The sequence below is a fragment of the Salvelinus namaycush genome, chromosome 3 (assembly GCF_016432855.1).
Source record: "Salvelinus namaycush isolate Seneca chromosome 3, SaNama_1.0, whole genome shotgun sequence".
NCBI classification, from domain to species: domain Eukaryota; kingdom Metazoa; phylum Chordata; class Actinopteri; order Salmoniformes; family Salmonidae; genus Salvelinus; species Salvelinus namaycush.
In genome coordinates, this window is record NC_052309.1 from 21816343 (window position 1) to 21834398 (window position 18056).

The 18056-nt window shown below is 45.8% G+C and overlaps 1 pseudogene; it reads left to right on the plus strand.

The window, feature by feature from the left end:
* The window catches only part of LOC120045072, a 62050-nt pseudogene that overhangs the window by 20957 nt on the left and 23037 nt on the right, over window positions 1-18056 (plus strand).

The window sequence follows — 18056 nt, forward strand, 5'->3', positions numbered from 1 at the left end:
CATGAGGACCGCCACAGGAAAGCAAGACCCAGAGTTACCTCTGCTGCAGAGGATAAGTTCATTAGAGTTAACTGCACTTCAGATTGCAGCCCAAATAAATGCTTTACAGAGTTCAAGTATCAAACACATCTCAACATCAACTGATCAGAGGAGGTTGCATGAATCAGGCCTTCATGGTCAAATTTCTGCAAAGAAACCACTACTAAAGGACAACAATAAGAAGAGACTTGCTTGGCACAAGAAACACGAGCAATGGACATTAGACCGTTGGAGATCTGTCCTTTGGTCTGATGAGTCCAAATTAGAGATTTTTGGTTCCAACCGGCGTATCTTTGTGAGACGCAGAGTAGGTGAACGGATGATCTCTGCATGTGTGGTTCCCACCGTGAAGCATGGAGGAGGAGGTGTGATGGTGTGAGGATGCTTTGCTGGTGACACCGTCTGTGATTTATTTATAATTCAAGGCACACTTAACCAGCATGGGTACCGCAGCATTCCTCAGCGATACTCCATCCCATCTTGTTTGCGCTTAGTCGGACTATCATTTTGTTTTTCAACAGGAAAATGACAAAACACACCTCCAGGCTGTGTAAGGGCTATTTGACCAAGAAGGAGAGTGATGGAGTGCTGCATCAGATGACCTGGCCTCCACAATCACCCGAACTCAACCCAATTGAGATGGTTTGGGATGAGTTGGACCGCAGAGTGAAGGAAAAGCAGCCAACAAGTGCTCAGCATATGTGGGAACTCCTTCAAGAGTTGGAAAAGCATTCCAGGTGAAGCCAAGAGTATGCAAATCTGTCATCATGGCAAAGGATGGCTACTTTGAAGAATCTCAAATATATTTCGATTTTTTTTCCCCCTACATGATTCCATGTGTGTTTTTTCATAGTTTTGATATCACTATTATTATACAATGTAGAAAATAGTAAAAATATAGGATAACCCTAGAATGAGTAGGTGTCCAAACTTTTGACTGGTACTGTATATAAATCTAGTAACTCTCTTGATAACCATCTTTGATAACCACTTACTTCCCTCTCATTTTGTGTGTGCGCGTGTCATCTCGCTCTTATCTGTGTGTTTGGTCTACTCATCTCATGGAGGTGAAGGACGGCAGAGGGAACTCTCTGACATCATTGACTCGGTGGTGCTTCTTTGTCTTCTGCTTATTTTCTCTTTTCATATTGCCCCGTTCTTTCCTTCTCCTCCATTTTCTTTGACCTGGCTGCTGCCGCTCACTCACTCAGATGCCAACCTGTCACAGTCACTGTTTTGCATGGCAGTGGGCGTCTGTTGCTGTAAGTATAACTGCCACCCCGACCACTCCCCACGCTTCCTCCTTCCGACTCCTCTGCAGCTGACCTCTAACCCCTGACCCCACCCTCAGGCTACCACAGATAAGAGAGAGCCCCTGTCGTCCTCCACCTCCTCTGTGCTCTGGTTGAAGTGAGCCTGCGTCCAACTCCTCCCTCCACTCCATCTCATCTGTATGCTAGGCTAGCTCCTGGAGCATGCTTCTCAGTCTGTTAGTGCTGAGCGATTTGTAGTGCTTTTTGAGGTCGTTTCGGTTATTAAAAAATAACCACGGTTTTCGATTTTCGTTAAGATATAATTCAACATTAAATGCACTATGCATTATGTGGGTTGAATGCTGTAACAAAACAGAATACAACAATTAATAAAAGGCCAATGTTTGTGACCATTACTGCCTATTAACCATAATTTATTCACAATACTTTACTAAAATATTTCAGTTTGTTTTATGTGATGACTTTATTATTTAGTTCCAAGTCATCTCATCTCTATAGATCTGCTGCCTATGCTGTCTGACAAAATCACTATTTTAGTAGTTCTTTAAAGTCAATGAGGCATACTTTTATTACTGCTGAATACCAACTATCAATCACTTAGATTGTGTATTTTCAGGTAGATAACTCACAAAGCAACTGCTCTCTCTCGCACGTTCTTCTCTCTTCTCCCTCAGTGTCTGCCCCACACAGACTGGACAAATAGGCACGCAATGGATTATGGTCATTGTAGTTAATTACCACGTTTTCTGCGCTAAACCATGTGGAACATTGGCCTGTTGGAAACTAAACTCTACTAAATCGCCCAGTTCGGGCTTGATCTGATTTATTTCTAGAGAAACTGCACATTGAAACTGAACAAATAGAAGTTAAAGTAATTGAACAAATGTTGGTCAATTAGTTGTTTTAAAAAAGAAAAACAACGGACTTGTTGGTTAATTGCTCAGCACTACAGCCTGTTGAGGCTGAGTCCTACTTGCACACTCACAAATACTTTGGATTGTTCATCATCTTTATTTGAACTCCTAAATGGAGGATTTTAATATAATCACAGCGTTGATATGCCTTCAAACTAGGTTCTATGGATGGCTACTTGGTTGTGTTTATCACCTGTGAACGGATGAGAGACCTATAGATTGTGTTGGTGCATAGTTGAATATTTCCTTCAAACGAAACTAAAATGCTATTTCCTCATCCATAATTCCTGTTTGCAGTGTCTTGGTGTTTGTGTGTGGGCCTGACTCCCTCATGGTGGCCAGCCCATGATGGTTTAGGCATGGCCCCTTAGGCTCCTGTCTGTTTGTCCACCTCCTGTTTCATGGCTCACCAATGAAGGGCACTTATGAAACAGTGTCTCTCTCTCTCTAATCGCGCCCCCTGTTTGACCCCTGATTCCTTCTCTCCTGGTGGCTCTCCTGATCCCTGTGCGCTGGGTCACTGTTGCTCTGAGGGTGGGAACTTGTTTGTCTGATTACAGTAGAGATACTCTGCATCTGTTTCTCCCTCTCCTCTCCTCTACTTAATTTTTCAATGTTTACCTTGCTCTTTTCTATCACTCTCACTCATCTTAAAATAATGCTCCTGCTAATGGCTAGTCTCTACTGTTTGTTTCCTTCAGAGTCTGACCTTCAAGGAGAAGATGACCAGTCTGAAGTTCAAGGAGAAGACCACAGACCTGGACACGCGTAGCCACAAGTACCTTCTGCTGGCTCTCGTCAAGCTCATCCATGCTGACCCCAAACTCATGCTACATGTTAGTGTTTGCTCTGTTTACTTTAGGACTCCTGGACAGAAATAATGGGTCTTTTACTGTTTGAGGATGGCCGTGTAACACAGTAGTTGTACTTATCCTTTTATTCTACATTTGTTGTGTTGCGATTTATCGTTAATTCCACTTCCCGGGTTAGATTTAGACAAATTAGCCAAGTGTTAGGTTAGAGACTTGTTAGAAAGTCTTAGGGCTCGAACACACCAATAGCGTTTGCCTGCCGAGAGTACTTTCAAACCGATTTTACATGTAGAATTGTGCGAAAATGTCGGACGTCAACAGCACACTCAATAATCTGTAGAAGAACGGGAGATCCACATTCGGTGTGATGTGTGCCACCCTTTTAAACTGGTTTGGGATTTGCAAAGACTTTTAGGCAGACTAGACTGGGAAAGCCACTCTTGGTATGTTTGTACATTGCTGTGTAGTTGTATACGCGTTTGTTTAGTGTGTGTGTGTGTGTGTGTGTGTGTGTGTGTGTGTCAGAACCCGGGTAAGCAGGGTCAGGAGATCCAGAGCAGTACAGCAGAGCTGATCACCGGCTTGGTGCAGCTGGTGCCTCTGGCCAACATGGGAGAGTGTTCACAGGAGGCCATGGAGGTGAGCCCCATCTCTCTTTCTCTCGCTCTCCTTTTCTCCATTATGGTTACATTTTGCCACAGTAGCTAAAACATACTCCTTGTGTTCTCTTCCTTTTTATAGGCCCTCTTGGTCCTGCATCAACCTGAGGCCATAGAGCTGTGGAACCCAGATGCTCCCATTGAAACCTTCTGGGACATCAGGTAGCCTCAGCCTTCCTTTTTATCTACCTTGTTTTATAGATGTTCTCTTACCTTAGATGCCAGGTAAAATTGAGTGTTCGTTGATGCTGATTGGTTAGCACAGATGGAGGTCACCAGTTTGACTGTGATTGGCTGTTGTACCCTACAGTTCCCAGGTGCTCTTCTTCATCTGTAAGAAGCTGGTTGGCCACCAGATGATCAACAGTACAGAGATCCTTAAGTGGCTGAGGGAGATCCTCATCTGCAGGAACAAGTTCCTCCTCAGGAACAAGGTGAGCCACAGTGTTGTGGGTTTTGTAGTCCTTATACCTGTGGGTCTCATCCAGGAGGGCACAAGGTTATAGAATGTTCAGAATTATATTTAGGCATATTTATTTGTCTTTTTGAGTAAAGCAAAAAGGTAGCTCTATGCATGACATGTTGTATATCTATAACATTCAGAACCCCCTCCTGAACGTGACCTTTGTTTCACTAATCTCCATTGTTCTAACCCTTCTGTCCTGTCTTCCTCCCCCAGGAGCGGGCCACGGTGGGCAGCGGCATCCCGATCTGCAGACAGGCCCAGACCAAGCTGGAGGTGTGTCTCTACATGTTCCTGTGGAGCCCTGACATGGAGGCCGTTCTGGTGGCCATGTCCTGCTTCAGACACCTCTGTGAGGAGGCTGAGGTCCGCTGTGGAGTGGACGAGGTCCCGGTCCAGACCATCCTGCCCAACTACAACACCTTCATCGAGTTTGCATCCGTCAGCAACATGATGTCCACAGGTTAGTAGTGAATGAACGTGCTAATGACCTATAACCTGGAGTTGACGGTGCTGTGTCTTATGGTGTATAGACAGAGTACCACCTCTAGAGGGCAGTCACAGCATGAGAGCTCAGCAGGTGATGACGTCGGGGCTGTCTGAGGCCAAGGCTCCTGTCATGGTGTGTTTGTGTGTTTTCAGGCCGGTCAGCCCTGCAGAAGAGAGTGATGGCTCTGTTGAGGAGGATCGAACATCCTACTGCAGGAAACACAGAAGTGAGAGTGGCCTGCTGCTGTGCTTCTGTTCATACCCAGATGCTTCAATATGGAAGGATGTTTGTTAAGCACGATATTCACATCAACTCAACATTTGTTTTGTTTTATAATCTTCCCCATAGGCATGGGAAGACACGCATGCAAAATGGGAGCAGGCGACCAAATTAATCCTCACCCATCCCAAAACTAAGCTAGAGGATGGCCAGGTAAGCAGACATCCATGAGCCTGTTCTTATGCATTCTCCTTACGCACATCAAAATACACTTCACAAATTATTTGGTTGTGGATTGATCTTGCTCCTATCTGTGTCCAGGAGTGGATCAACATGACTGGCTTCCTGTGTGCTCTGGGAGGTGTGTGTCTGCAGCAGCGCAGCGCCCCAGGCCTGGCCACCTACAGCCCCCCCATGGGGCCTCTCAGTGAGAGGAAGGGCTCCATGATCTCCATGGGCTCCTGTGAGGGGAACACGGAGACGCCCCTGGGCCGCTTCCTGGACCGCCTGCTGTCCCTCATGGTTTGCAGCCATGAAAAGGGTGTTCAGATCCGGACCAATGTTAAGGATCTGGTGGGCCTGGAGCTCAGCCCAGCTCTCTACCCCATGCTCTTCAACAAACTGAAGAACAGCATCAGCCGCTTCTTCGACGCACAGGGGCCGGTGAGAGGAACACATACACATGTACAGTGAAAAGGGTTGTACCTGTAAAAAGACACTGTTAACCTGTGTGGTAAAATGTATAATTTTTTGTATCTGTTTAGGTTCCCATCAATGACACTAACACCCAGTTTGTGGAGCAGACCATTGCCATCATGAAGAACCTACTGGACAACAACACTGAGGGCAGCTCAGAGCACCTGGGACAGGCCAGCATAGAGACCATGATGCTCAACCTGGTCAGGTAAAAGCCTTCGCTCCTCTCCTCCATGGCATGCTTATCCTGGACTATGAGACCGTTGGTGCTGTGAGTACACTGCCCACTCTCATTCTCCCCATGCCCTGTGTTGTGTTGGCAGGTACGTGCGTATCCTGGGCAACATGGTGCATGCCATCCAGATGAAGACCAAGCTGTGCCAGCTGGTGGAGGTGATGATGGAGAGACGAGACGACCTGTCCTTCTGCCAGGAGATGAAGTTCAGGTAAGCAATCGAGACGACCTGTCCTTCTGCCAAGAGACAAAGTTCAGGTGAGAGATCGAGACGACCTGGCCTTCTGCCAATAGATAAAGTTCAGGTGAGAATGTCCGCCTGGAGTCTAGACTGTCAGTCAAACATGTTCTGTACTGTCCAGGTTTACCGCAACATATCAACTGATACGGAGTAATACAAAGACCATGACGTTGCATTTACATACAGTCAAATAATGTCCATTTGTCCCTGGCAGGAATAAGATGGTGGAGTACCTAACAGACTGGGTGATGGGCACCTCAAACCAGGCGGCTGATGATGATGTCAAGTGTCTTACCAGGTACTGTACTACTACCCCCCCGCCCCCCCCCCCCCCCCCCCCCCCCCCCTTCTTGACTGCAAGCCTGGACAAGCTCACTGAGGGGAGTGAGCCTCTAGGTCATACACTCCCCCAGGTTAGGTGCAACATCAGAGATGACATACAATGGTTCCAGACACTACCCCACATATCTTTTCTCAGACCTTATCTCCCCCAAGGAGGGAGTGACTGGCTCACAGATATTGTGGAGACAAGTACATGGTTCCCCATCAATCACACCATCCCTTCACATGGTTTAGAATAGGTAAAGACACATTCACATATGAAGACAATGTTCTCCCCTGTCCTCTAATCTTTCTGATATGCTGCATAGCACCAGAGATATGTGAAAGACGAGCCTGACTTCTCCCCTCTCTGGGCCCCAGGTTACTAAGCCCGAGCTGAGGGAGGAAGTGCAACTGCCAACACCAGAGTCCGAAGGGATACATTCTTATAATAAGCATATTATGCAGATAAGACATCTTAATTATCTATGTTACCTAACTAATTCTGATTCTTCCGCCACAGTCCTCACAGTGACCGTACGTACATATCCCAACAAGAAGCCATGAATTACAGGCACCAATTTGGATGCTTATAAGAAATCCTGCTATGCCCTGCAACAAACCATCAAACAGACAAAGTATCAATACAGGACTAAGATCGAATCCTACTACACCGGCTCTGACGCTCGTCAGGATGTGGCAGGGCTTGCAAACTATCACGGATTACAAAGGGAAACCCAGCAGAGAGCTGTCCAGTGAAGCAAGCCTACCAGATGAGCTAAATGCCTTTTATGCTAGCTTCGAGGCAAGCGACACTGAACCATGCATGAGAGCACCAGCTGTTCTGGATGAGTGTGATCACACTCTCTGCAGCCGATGTGAGTAAGACCTTTAAACACGTTAACATTCAGACGGATTACCAGGACGCGTAGTCAGAGCATAGGCTGACCATCTGGCAAGTGTCTTCACTGACTTTTTCAACGTCTCCCTGACCCAGTCTGTAATACCCACATGTTTCAAGCAGAAAATAATAGTCCCTGTGTCCAAGAACGCCAACGTAACCTTTCTAAATGACTACCGCCCCGTAGCACTCACATCTGTAGCCATGAAATGCTTTGAAAGGCTCACATCAACACCATCATCCCAGAAACCCTAGACCGACTCCAATTTGCATACCCCCCAAACAGATCCACAGATGACACAATCTCTATTGCACTCTACACTGCCCTTTCCCACCTGGACAAAGGAACACCTACTTGAGAATGCGGTTAATTGACTACAACTCAAAGTTCAACACCATAGTGCCCTCAAGCTCATCACTAAGCTAAGGACCCTGGGACTGAACACCTCCCTCTGCAACAGGATCCTGGACTTCCTGATGGGCCGCCCCAGGTGGTCAGGTTAGGCAGCAAAACATTCACTACACTGACCCTCAACACAGGGTCCCATCAGGAGTGCGTGCTTAGCCCCATCCTGTACTCCCTGTTCACCCACGACTGCGTGGCCGCCCACGACTCCAATACCATCATCAAGTTTGCCGATGACATGGTGGTGGACCTGATCGACGATGAGACCACCTATAGGGAGGAGTTCAAAGACCTGGCAGTGTGGTGCCAGGACAACAACCTCTCCCTCAATGTCGGCAAGACAAAGGAGCATCCGACCGCAAGATGCTATAGAGGGTAGTGCATACGGCCCAGTACATAACTGGGGTTGAATTCCAAGCCAAAAGTTAACCGACTAGCTACCTGTACTAAATTAACCAAATAGCTACCTGTACTAAATTAACCAAATAGCTACCCGGACTATCAGCATTGACCCTTTGACTCTATGCACCCACACTGGACTCTACCCACACACTTGCACTTACTGACACTCCATCAGATATATATATATATATATATATATACACACACGCTGCTGCTACTGTCTATTATCTATCCTGTTGCCTAGTCACTTTACCTCTACCTATACAGTATGTACATATCTACCTCAATTTCCTAGTACCCCTGTACATAGACTCGGTACTGCTACCCCATGTATATAGCCAAGCTATCATTGCTCATTGTGTATTTATTCCTTATGTTACTTTCTTAAATTTTTTTTTATTGTATTCTGCGTCATTGTGAAGTAAGCATTTCACTGTTAGTCTAAACCTGTTGTTTACGAAGCATGTGAAATTAAAATGTGATTTGATCTGACCTCTAACCCCTGAACTATGCTTTGTGCTGTGTGATATACAGGGACCTGGACCAGGCCAGTATGGAGGCGGTGGTGTCTCTGCTAGCTGGCCTGCCCCTCCAGCCTGAGGAGGGAGATGGAGTGGAACTGATGGAGGCCAAGTCCCAGCTCTTCCTCAAGTACGTCAGCTATCCTCTCTTTACTCACTGTTACTATTGAAGTTCATTACTTATGCAATGTGGCTTACGTCATAAAGTGTTCTAAAAGAGAAAGAGTAGAGTATCTTTCTCCTTCTCCTCCTCCCAGGTACTTCACCCTGTTCATGAACCTGCTGAATGACTGCAGTGAGGTGGAGGATGATGGGCAGCAGGTGGCAGGGAGGAAGAGGGGCATGTCTCGACGCCTGGCCTCCCTCAGACACTGCACCGTCCTGGCCATGTCCAACCTCCTCAACGCCAACGTGGACAGTGGCCTCATGCACTCCATTGGTCAGTCTGGAAACCTAACATATCAACTTATCAGGAATGAGGCTTAGGCTCACTCTTTGGTTGGCTGCTTCATGTTTAAAGTGCTTAACATGTGAAATAAGATGTAATAGTGGAAGTGGCTTTAATTGGATCTCTGTTCATTACATCTAATTCATCATTAGTGTAGGGTCGTTAAAACAATACTTGCCCATGGTCAATGTTCTTCCCTCTTGTCAGACTTAGGTAAGATTACAATACATGTCTCTCTCTTTCTGTGTGTGTAGGTCTGGGCTACCATAAGGACCTGCAGACGAGGGCCACCTTCATGGAGGTGCTGACTAAGATCCTGCAGCAGGGGACAGAGTTTGACACACTGGCAGAGACAGTGCTTGCTGACCGTTTTGAGAGGCTGGTGGAGCTGGTCACCATGATGGGAGACCAGGGAGAGCTGCCTATTGCCATGGCTCTGGCCAACGTAGTGCCCTGCTCCCAATGGGTATGTAGTCTATTCACCACCCACTGTCCTTTCTCTGGGACCTGACATCTTTACATTTATATTACACCTGGGGGTGAAAATGGAATAACTTTTAAAACAAATAGTGTTCACTGTTTTAGCTTATATTACACAACCGTACCACACTGAGATTGTTGAGGTATGAATATGAATGAATGCGCTAGTGTTGCGCCAGTGCTGTGCCAGTGTTGTGTAGATTGCAGGTGTCAGAGTGTGAGCTGTGTCAGTAACAATTAATTTCTCATGTCAGGATGAGCTGGCGCGGGTGCTGGTGACTCTGTTTGACTCACGCCACCTCCTCTACCAGCTGCTGTGGAACATGTTCTCCAAGGAGGTGGAGCTTGCTGACTCCATGCAGACACTTTTCAGAGGAAACAGTCTAGCCAGTAAAATCATGACCTTCTGCTTTAAGGTACACAACATGACTGGCTGGGTGCCCAGGCATGAAAATGTGGACAAACTTTTTTTACTATGCAAAATACCCCTGCTCTCTGACAAAGGATATGACACACTACAGTTGAAGTCAGAAGTTTACATACACTTAGGTTGGAGTCATTAAAACTTGTTTTCTCCACAAATTTCTTGTTCACAAACAATAGTTTTGGCAAGTCGGTTAGGACATTTACTTTGTGAATGACACAAGTAATTTTTCCAACAATTGTTTGCAGACAGATTATTTCACTTATAATTCAATTCCAGTGGGTCAGAAGTTTACATACACTAAGTTGACTATGCACATTTGTGGCCTGCTTGAGGTCATTTTGCAGGGCTCTGGCAGTGCTCCTCCTTGCACAAAGGCGGAGGTAGCGGTCCTGCTGCTGGGTTGTTGCCCTCCTACGGCCTCCTCCACGTCTCCTGATGTACTGGCCTGTCTCCTGGTAGCGCCTCCATGCTCTGGACACTACGCTGACAGACACAGCAAACCTTCTTGCCACAGCTCGCATTGATGTGCCATCCTGGATGAGCTGCACTACCTGAGCCACTTGTGTGGGTTGTAGACTCCGTCTCATGCTACCACTAGAGTGAAAGCACCGCCAGTATTCAAAAGTGACCAAAACATCAGCCAGGAAGCATAGGAACTGAGAAGTGGTCTGTGGTCACCGCCTGCAGAACCACTCCTTTATTGGGGGTGTCTTGCTAATTGCCTATAATTTCCACCTTTTGTCTATTCCATTTGCACAACAGCATGTGAAATTTATTGTCAATCAGTGTTGCTTCCTAAGTGGACAGTTTGATTTCACAGAAGTGTGATTGACTTGGAGTTACATTGTGTTGTTTAAGTGTTCCCTTTATTTTTTTGAGCAGTGTATATCGACACAACCTGAAAGGCCACTCAGCAAGGAAGAAGTCACTGCTCGAAAACCGCCAGAAAAAAGCCAGACTACCTCTGGTCTGATGAAACAAAAATGGAACTGTTTGGAACCATAATGACCATCGTTATGTTTGTAGGAAAAAGGGGGATGCTTGCAAGCCGAAGAACACCATCCCAACCGTGAAGCACGGGGGTGGCAGCATCATGTTGTGGGAGTGTTTTGCTGAGGGAGGGAATGGTGCACTTCACAAAATAGATGGCTTCATGAGGAGGAAAATTATGTGGATATACTGAAGCAGCATCTCAAGACATCAGTCAGGAAGTTAAAGCTTGGTTGCAAATGGGTCTTCCAAATGGACAATGATCCCAAGCATACTTCCAAAGTTGTGGCAAAATGGCTGAAGGACAACAAAGTCAAGGTATTGGAGTGGCCATCACAAAGCCCTGACCTCAATCCCATAGAAAATTTGTGGGCAGAATTGAAAAAGCGTGTGCGAGCAAGGAGGCCTACAAACCTGACTGTTGCACCAGCTCTGTCAGGAGGAATGGGTCAAAATTCACCCAACTTATTGTGGGAAGCTTGTGGAAGGGTACCTAAAACAGTTGACCCAAGATAACCAATTTAAAGGCAATGCTACCTTATACTAATTGAGTGTATGTAAACTTCTGACCCACTGGGAATGTGATGAAAGCAATAAAAGCTGAAAGAAATCATTCTCTCCACTATTATGCTGACATTTCACATTCTTAAAATAAAGTGGTGATCCTAACTGACCTAAGACAGGGCATTTTTACTAGGGTTAAATGTCAGGGATTGTGAAAAACTGAGTTTAAATTAATTTGGCTACGGTGTATGTAAACTTCCCGACTTCAACTGTATGTGGTCTTTGGCTTTCAAATAAGCATGGTGCCTGCTTTCTATAATGTTAGTTTTGAGTTTGTGTTTTGTGTATCCACCCCTCTGCTGTTTTCAGGTGTATGGGGCCACATACCTGCAGAAGCTTCTAGAGCCTCTTCTCAGAGGGGTCATCACCGCCCCAGAGTGGCAGCTCATCAGCTTCGAGGTGGACCCCACCAGGTACCCTACCCCCTGACCCCACAGACACAACACATTCACTCATTCACCCACTTTGTTTTCCAGCTGTACTATTTAAACCAAGGCAGCCCCCTCCCTACCATCTTAGATTTATTTTTGCAACATGGAAGAAGAATTGTACGGTACATGACCTGTTGCATTGTTCGATGCTGTCTCTGGTTTTGACTGGTTCAGTATCTCCTACTGTGTCTGTGGTTGTGACTGGCTGGTTCCATGTCTCTGGCTGCAGGCTGGAGCAGAGTGAGATCCTGGAGGAGAACCAGAGGAACCTGCTGCAGATCACCAACCGTTTCTTCCTGGCCATCATCAACTCCTCCACAGAGTTCCCCCCTCAGCTGCGCAGTGTCTGTCACTGCCTGTTCCAGGTACATATTAGACTGCACACCTCTACTGCCAACTCCAACCCACTCCACAGTCTGTAAACCCCCATCTTAACGGACAGGGTTCCATTTATTTGAATATTTTAACTTTTTCTGCAATGGCCACCATTATGTTTTCACATAATTTTTCAGGGGGGTTTTTATGAACTAGGTAAATGTACATCAAAAGGTAAGATTTGCACTTTTGTGCAGTGTCTGTATATGAATGTAGAAGTATTTGTGCAGTGCGTGTTTGTGGTGTGTGTGTTTGCCGTGACCTTTTTTGTGCCCATCTCTGTTCTGTAGGCAACTTGCCACTCTCTACTGAATAAAGCCACAGTTAAAGAGAAAAAGGAAAGCAAAAAAGCAGTAAGTTCAGAGAACGTTCTCCCTGGCCACTCTGTTGAAAGAAAGGGAAGGTCATTCACCCTCTTGCTGTTCTATCACCTTAAACTACTTTATACTCCTGCCCTCCTTACAATCCTCACCTGAAATCCCACTACTAATACTTTTACTTTCAAATGAGTTTATATGGATTTTAATCTACGCTCACCACAAACAAACTCTTGGCACTGGTGAAACTGCAGTATTCCTATACACTGCTGTTACTGGTTGGTGTTGAAAGGAGTTTGGGGGTCGATGAAAACAGGCTCATGTTGCAGATGGTCAAGGAGCACTTTGGCACATAGTTGTGCTGTGTGACTCAGGATCCACTCCGCTTTTTTGAAAGCTCTCATGGAATGTGTAACACTTGTGAAGTCCTAAGGCTTTCTCTGAAATTCATTACTAGCTAAGTTTCGCAGTGCAGAAATACCTCCACACCCTCAGTTCTCTATACTGCATTTACCGTATCTGAAATCTGCAGCTTATTGTTGTGCATCCATCATAGGCTGATGTCATATTGGCATGATGGTCAAAATTGCTAGCGATAAATATCCTGTGTTGATGGGACTGGGTAAGCTGTGGAGGCCTGGTAATTGGCTGACCTTTCAAAGTACTCTAATACTGCAGGTCATTAATGACAGCTTGTCTTATTACAGCAGCAATGAAACAAGACTTTTCATGAGGTTGCATTATCTTACAGCCTAGTAATTCCACTGCTGCAATATCCCTTTTAAAACACACGTGTGTTACAACTGATACCATTTTAGTATGCGGACATGCAGAACATTTGATCAATTTAGGACATTGATTTAATTGAACATCGCCCATTGTTTTTTCAGAAGCGTACAGTATCACGTCTACCCTAGTAGTTAGGACTGGTCTAAGATTCTCCTCTCCCCTTTTTCAAGATTCCCAAGTACCTTGCTTTCCTTTTTAATCTCTTAACTCAGTTTTGAAGCGGGCCTAGCGTTGTGAATGTGGTTTGGAGGTGATGATGTGGCCATCTTGTCCTCTAGACTGTGGAATACTTTGTCTCCCTCCCCACTCTCCGCCATGCACTCTTTCTACCCTTCTATCTTCTCCAACCCATGCCCTCGCCTCCTCTCCCTCTCTCTAACAATGAATCATCCCCTGTTCTTACCATCCCTCCAACACCCTCACACACAGGTGGTCAGCCAGCGTTTCCCCCAGAACAGCATAGGGGCGGTGGGCAGTGCCATGTTCCTACGTTTTATCAACCCTGCCATAGTGTCGCCCTATGAGGCAGGCATCCTGGATAAGAAACCTCCTCCCAGGATTGAGAGGGGCCTTAAGCTCATGTCCAAGGTAAGTGGACAGGATACCCAGGCCACATGTATACAAAGCTGATATGTTTTAATAATATGCTATATTCTATTTGAGGATCTGGCCTTGTTGTTAACATGGTTTTAATGTTCTCTTACAGATCCAGCAGAGCATTGCCAACCATGTTGTATTCACCAAAGAGGAGCACATGAGGCCTTTTAATGACTTTGTCAAAAGCAACTTTGATGCAGCTAGAAGGTATGATAACAGAAGGATCTCTTCCGTCTCTGAGAATACATTGATATGTATTGGATGTTTTCACTGGATACTAATTACCCTAGCAGGCGTAGCTACATCTTGTTCCTTTGACCTATGTGTTGTAGGTTTTTTCTGGACATCGCATCAGACTGCCCTGCCAGTGACTCAGTCAACCACAGCCTGTCCTTCATCAGTGATGGCAACGTTCTGGCCCTGCACCGGCTGCTGTGGAACAACCAGGAAAAGATAGGACAGTACCTCTCTAGCAACAGGTGAGTGGGCAGAATGGAACATGTATGGCTTAGATGTTACAAGAGATAAGGAAGATGTTTCACATAACCCAGATCTTTAGAATAAACAAATGCCCATCTCACAGGAGGCTTTGTTTGATACTATTGTACACATCTGTACCTTCTGCATGTGGCAGATGTGCATCAAAGAGGAGACTGGATGTTATGGTAACCTCTGAAATTATTGCTAACTTTGTTGTTCTTCATCAGGGATCATAAGGCAGTGGGAAGACGGCCTTTTGACAAGATGGCCACCCTCCTGGCCTACCTGGGGCCCCCAGAGCACAAACCTGTGGCTGACACCCACTGGTCCAGCCTCAACCTCACCAGCTCCAAGTTCGAGGAGTTTATGACAAGGTACATACATCAAGTTACTATTACATACAGGTAACTGCCCAAATAAAGGAAACACTAACATAGTGGCTTAATAGGGCATTGGGCCAGAAAAGCTTCAATTCACATAGAGTTCTAGACACTTGTAGAATCTATTGGTGGGATGTGGCACTGTTCTTCCTCGAGAAATTCCTTAATTTGTTGTTTTGTTGATGGAGGAGTAAAACGCTGTCTCAGGCGCTGCTCTAGAATCTCCCATAATTGGGAGAAGATTGGGTTGATATCTGGTGACTTGACACACACATTTGTTTTACAATCCTTGTGGGGACCAAAACACACACACACACACACACACACACACACACACACACACACACACACACACTTTAACCTCCCTATGCTCCTTTGAGACCCCTCTTTCAAAGTCACTGAGATGTCTTCTAGCCATGGTAGCCAAAATAATGGGCAGCTGGGCGTTTTTATACATGGGTAGGCATTTTTATACCCTAAGCATGGGATGTTAATTGCTTAATTTACTCAGGAACCACACCTATGTGGAAGCACCTGCTTTCAATATACACTGAGTGTACAAACATTAATAACACCATCCTAATATTGAGTTGCTCCCCCCTCCTTTTGCCCTCAGAACTAACAATGAATTAACAAGTGACATCAATAAGGGATCATAGCTTTCACCTGGATTCACCTGGTCAGTCTGTCATGGAAAGAACAGGTTTTCATAATGCTTTGTACACTCGGTGTACTTTGTATCCCTTATTTACTCAAGCATTTCCTTTATTTCGGCAGTTACCTGTAGATCTCACTGTCACAAAGCGGTCTCATAAAACAGGATATGAAAGCATCTGAGGCAGAGGTTGTTTTAGTAGTACTCTGAAAGTATTTCCCTGTCTTGATCCTGCTCCTGCTCCCTCAGACACCAGGTACATGAGAAAGATGAGTTCAAAGCCCTGAAGACCCTCAACATCTTCTACCAGGCTGGCACCTCCAAGAACGGCAACCCTGTCTTCTACTACATCACACGCAGGTGAGGCATGCAGACTGTCACATTTCAACAGTAAGTCACAAAACGCTGTATTCAGTTTATCACGATGCTTTTATTCAGAAACATAGTTGTTTTAACATGTGTGCTATATTTTAGTAGATAACAAAAGGTTTTTATAAAGTGTCCAATGAGTACAGGTCATCGTGTTCTTCCTTAGGGTGAGAATATATGTAGTTAAAGAATAGTTGGACATCCCAGATTGAGGAAGTACATGGTGAATACAGCTGCCTTGCTGCCATCAGAGAGTAGCTATCTGCTGCAGGAGAGTGGGGGACAGAGCCAGGAGCATGAGGCCAAACCCCCACAGAGAGGAGAGTGGGGGAGAGGAGTTGGTGCTGCTGCGCGTGGAATTGGTGCAGTTGGTTCCGATCACAGTCCCATGTTGAGCCAGCAAGAAAATGGCCATCGCAACCATTTGCAGCACACCACTACGAACATACATTCTCTTTCTGTGGTCAAACTGCCAATGTAGACATAAGACAACCAACATGCCACAGTCACCAGCATGCCAGGTAGAACAGCATTTTTTACACTCTTTCATTTGTAAATCTAGTACATTTCTCATGAGCTGTTTCCATATTAAAGCTGTATTGTATTAAGGTCACTGTACATTCTAAATAAGTTAATCTTAGTAAACTGATTTGATCGATGAATGCCAGCAAATTGATCTCAATAAACATCTGACCAATTATAACAACAACGGGACCACCAACACCATTCAAAGATCTGCCACTTACCGGTTATTATGAGATAAACCCTCTCAGCTTCAGTGGTGATGATTTGTGAGAAGCCAACAGTTTGGGAGGAGGTATTTTATTGCACCTGGCTAATGACATCGTTATAGTTGACTGTAGGCATTGGCAACTCACCACAACGGGGGTGGCCGGTGTTTCTGTTTAGCTGTACCCATGGAAAATCACAAAACTGTTTGTTTCCAAGTCTCTAGCTGAGATCAGCCCATCTACAGCCCATGAACATTCTCTCACTCACTCTCTCACACACACACACACACACACACACACACACACACACACACACACACACACGTATTTGTGGATGTGATTGAGTGATGTAGCCCACTGTAGTGCCAGTAGGAAACATAAAGGTACAGTATGGTGCCACCTGCTGCTGAGTCAAGGTCATAGCCTCTAAATTGTTGTAAAAGAACCAATGACTGTGTGTGTGTGTGTGTGTGTATATATATATATATATATATATACACTGCTCAAAAAAATAAAGGGAACACTTAAACAACACAATGTAACTCCAAGTCAATCACACTTCTGTGAAATCAAACTGTCCACTTAGGAAGCAACACTGATTGACAATACATTTCACATGCTGTTGTGCAAATGGAATAGACAACAGGTGGAAATTATAGGCAATTAGCAAGACACCCCCAATAAAGGAGTGGTTCTGCAGGTGGTTACCACAGACCACTTCTCAGTTCCTATGCTACCTGGCTGATGTTTTGGTCACTTTTGAATGCTGGCGGTGCTTTCACTCTAGTGGTAGCATGAGACGGAGTCTACAACCCACACAAGTGGCTCAGGTAGTGCAGCTCATCCAGGATGGCACATCAATGCGAGCTGTGGCAAGAAGGTTTGCTGTGTCTGTCAGCGTAGTGTCCAGAGCATGGAGGCGCTACCAGGAGACAGGCCAGTACATCAGGAGACGTGGAGGAGGCCGTAGGAGGGCAACAACCCAGCAGCAGGACCGCTACCTCCGCCTTTGTGCAAGGAGGAGCACTGCCAGAGCCCTGCAAAATGACCTCCAGCAGGCCACAAATGTGCATGTGTCTGCTCAAACGGTCAGAAACAGACTCCATGAGGGTGGTATGAGGGCCCGACGTCCACAGGTGGGGGTTGTGCTTACAGCCCAACACCGTGCAGGACGTTTGGCATTTGCCAGAGAACACCAAGATTGGCAAATTCGCCACTGGCGCCCTGTGCTCTTCACAGATGAAAGCAGGTTCACACTGAGCACATGAGCACATGTGACAGACGTGACAGAGTCTGGAGACGCTGTGGAGAACGTTCTGCTGCCTGCAACATCCTCCAGCATGACCGGTTTGGCGGTGGGTCAGTCATGTTGTGGGGTGGCATTTCTTTGGGGGTCCACACAGCCCTCCATGTGCTCGCCAGAGGTAGCC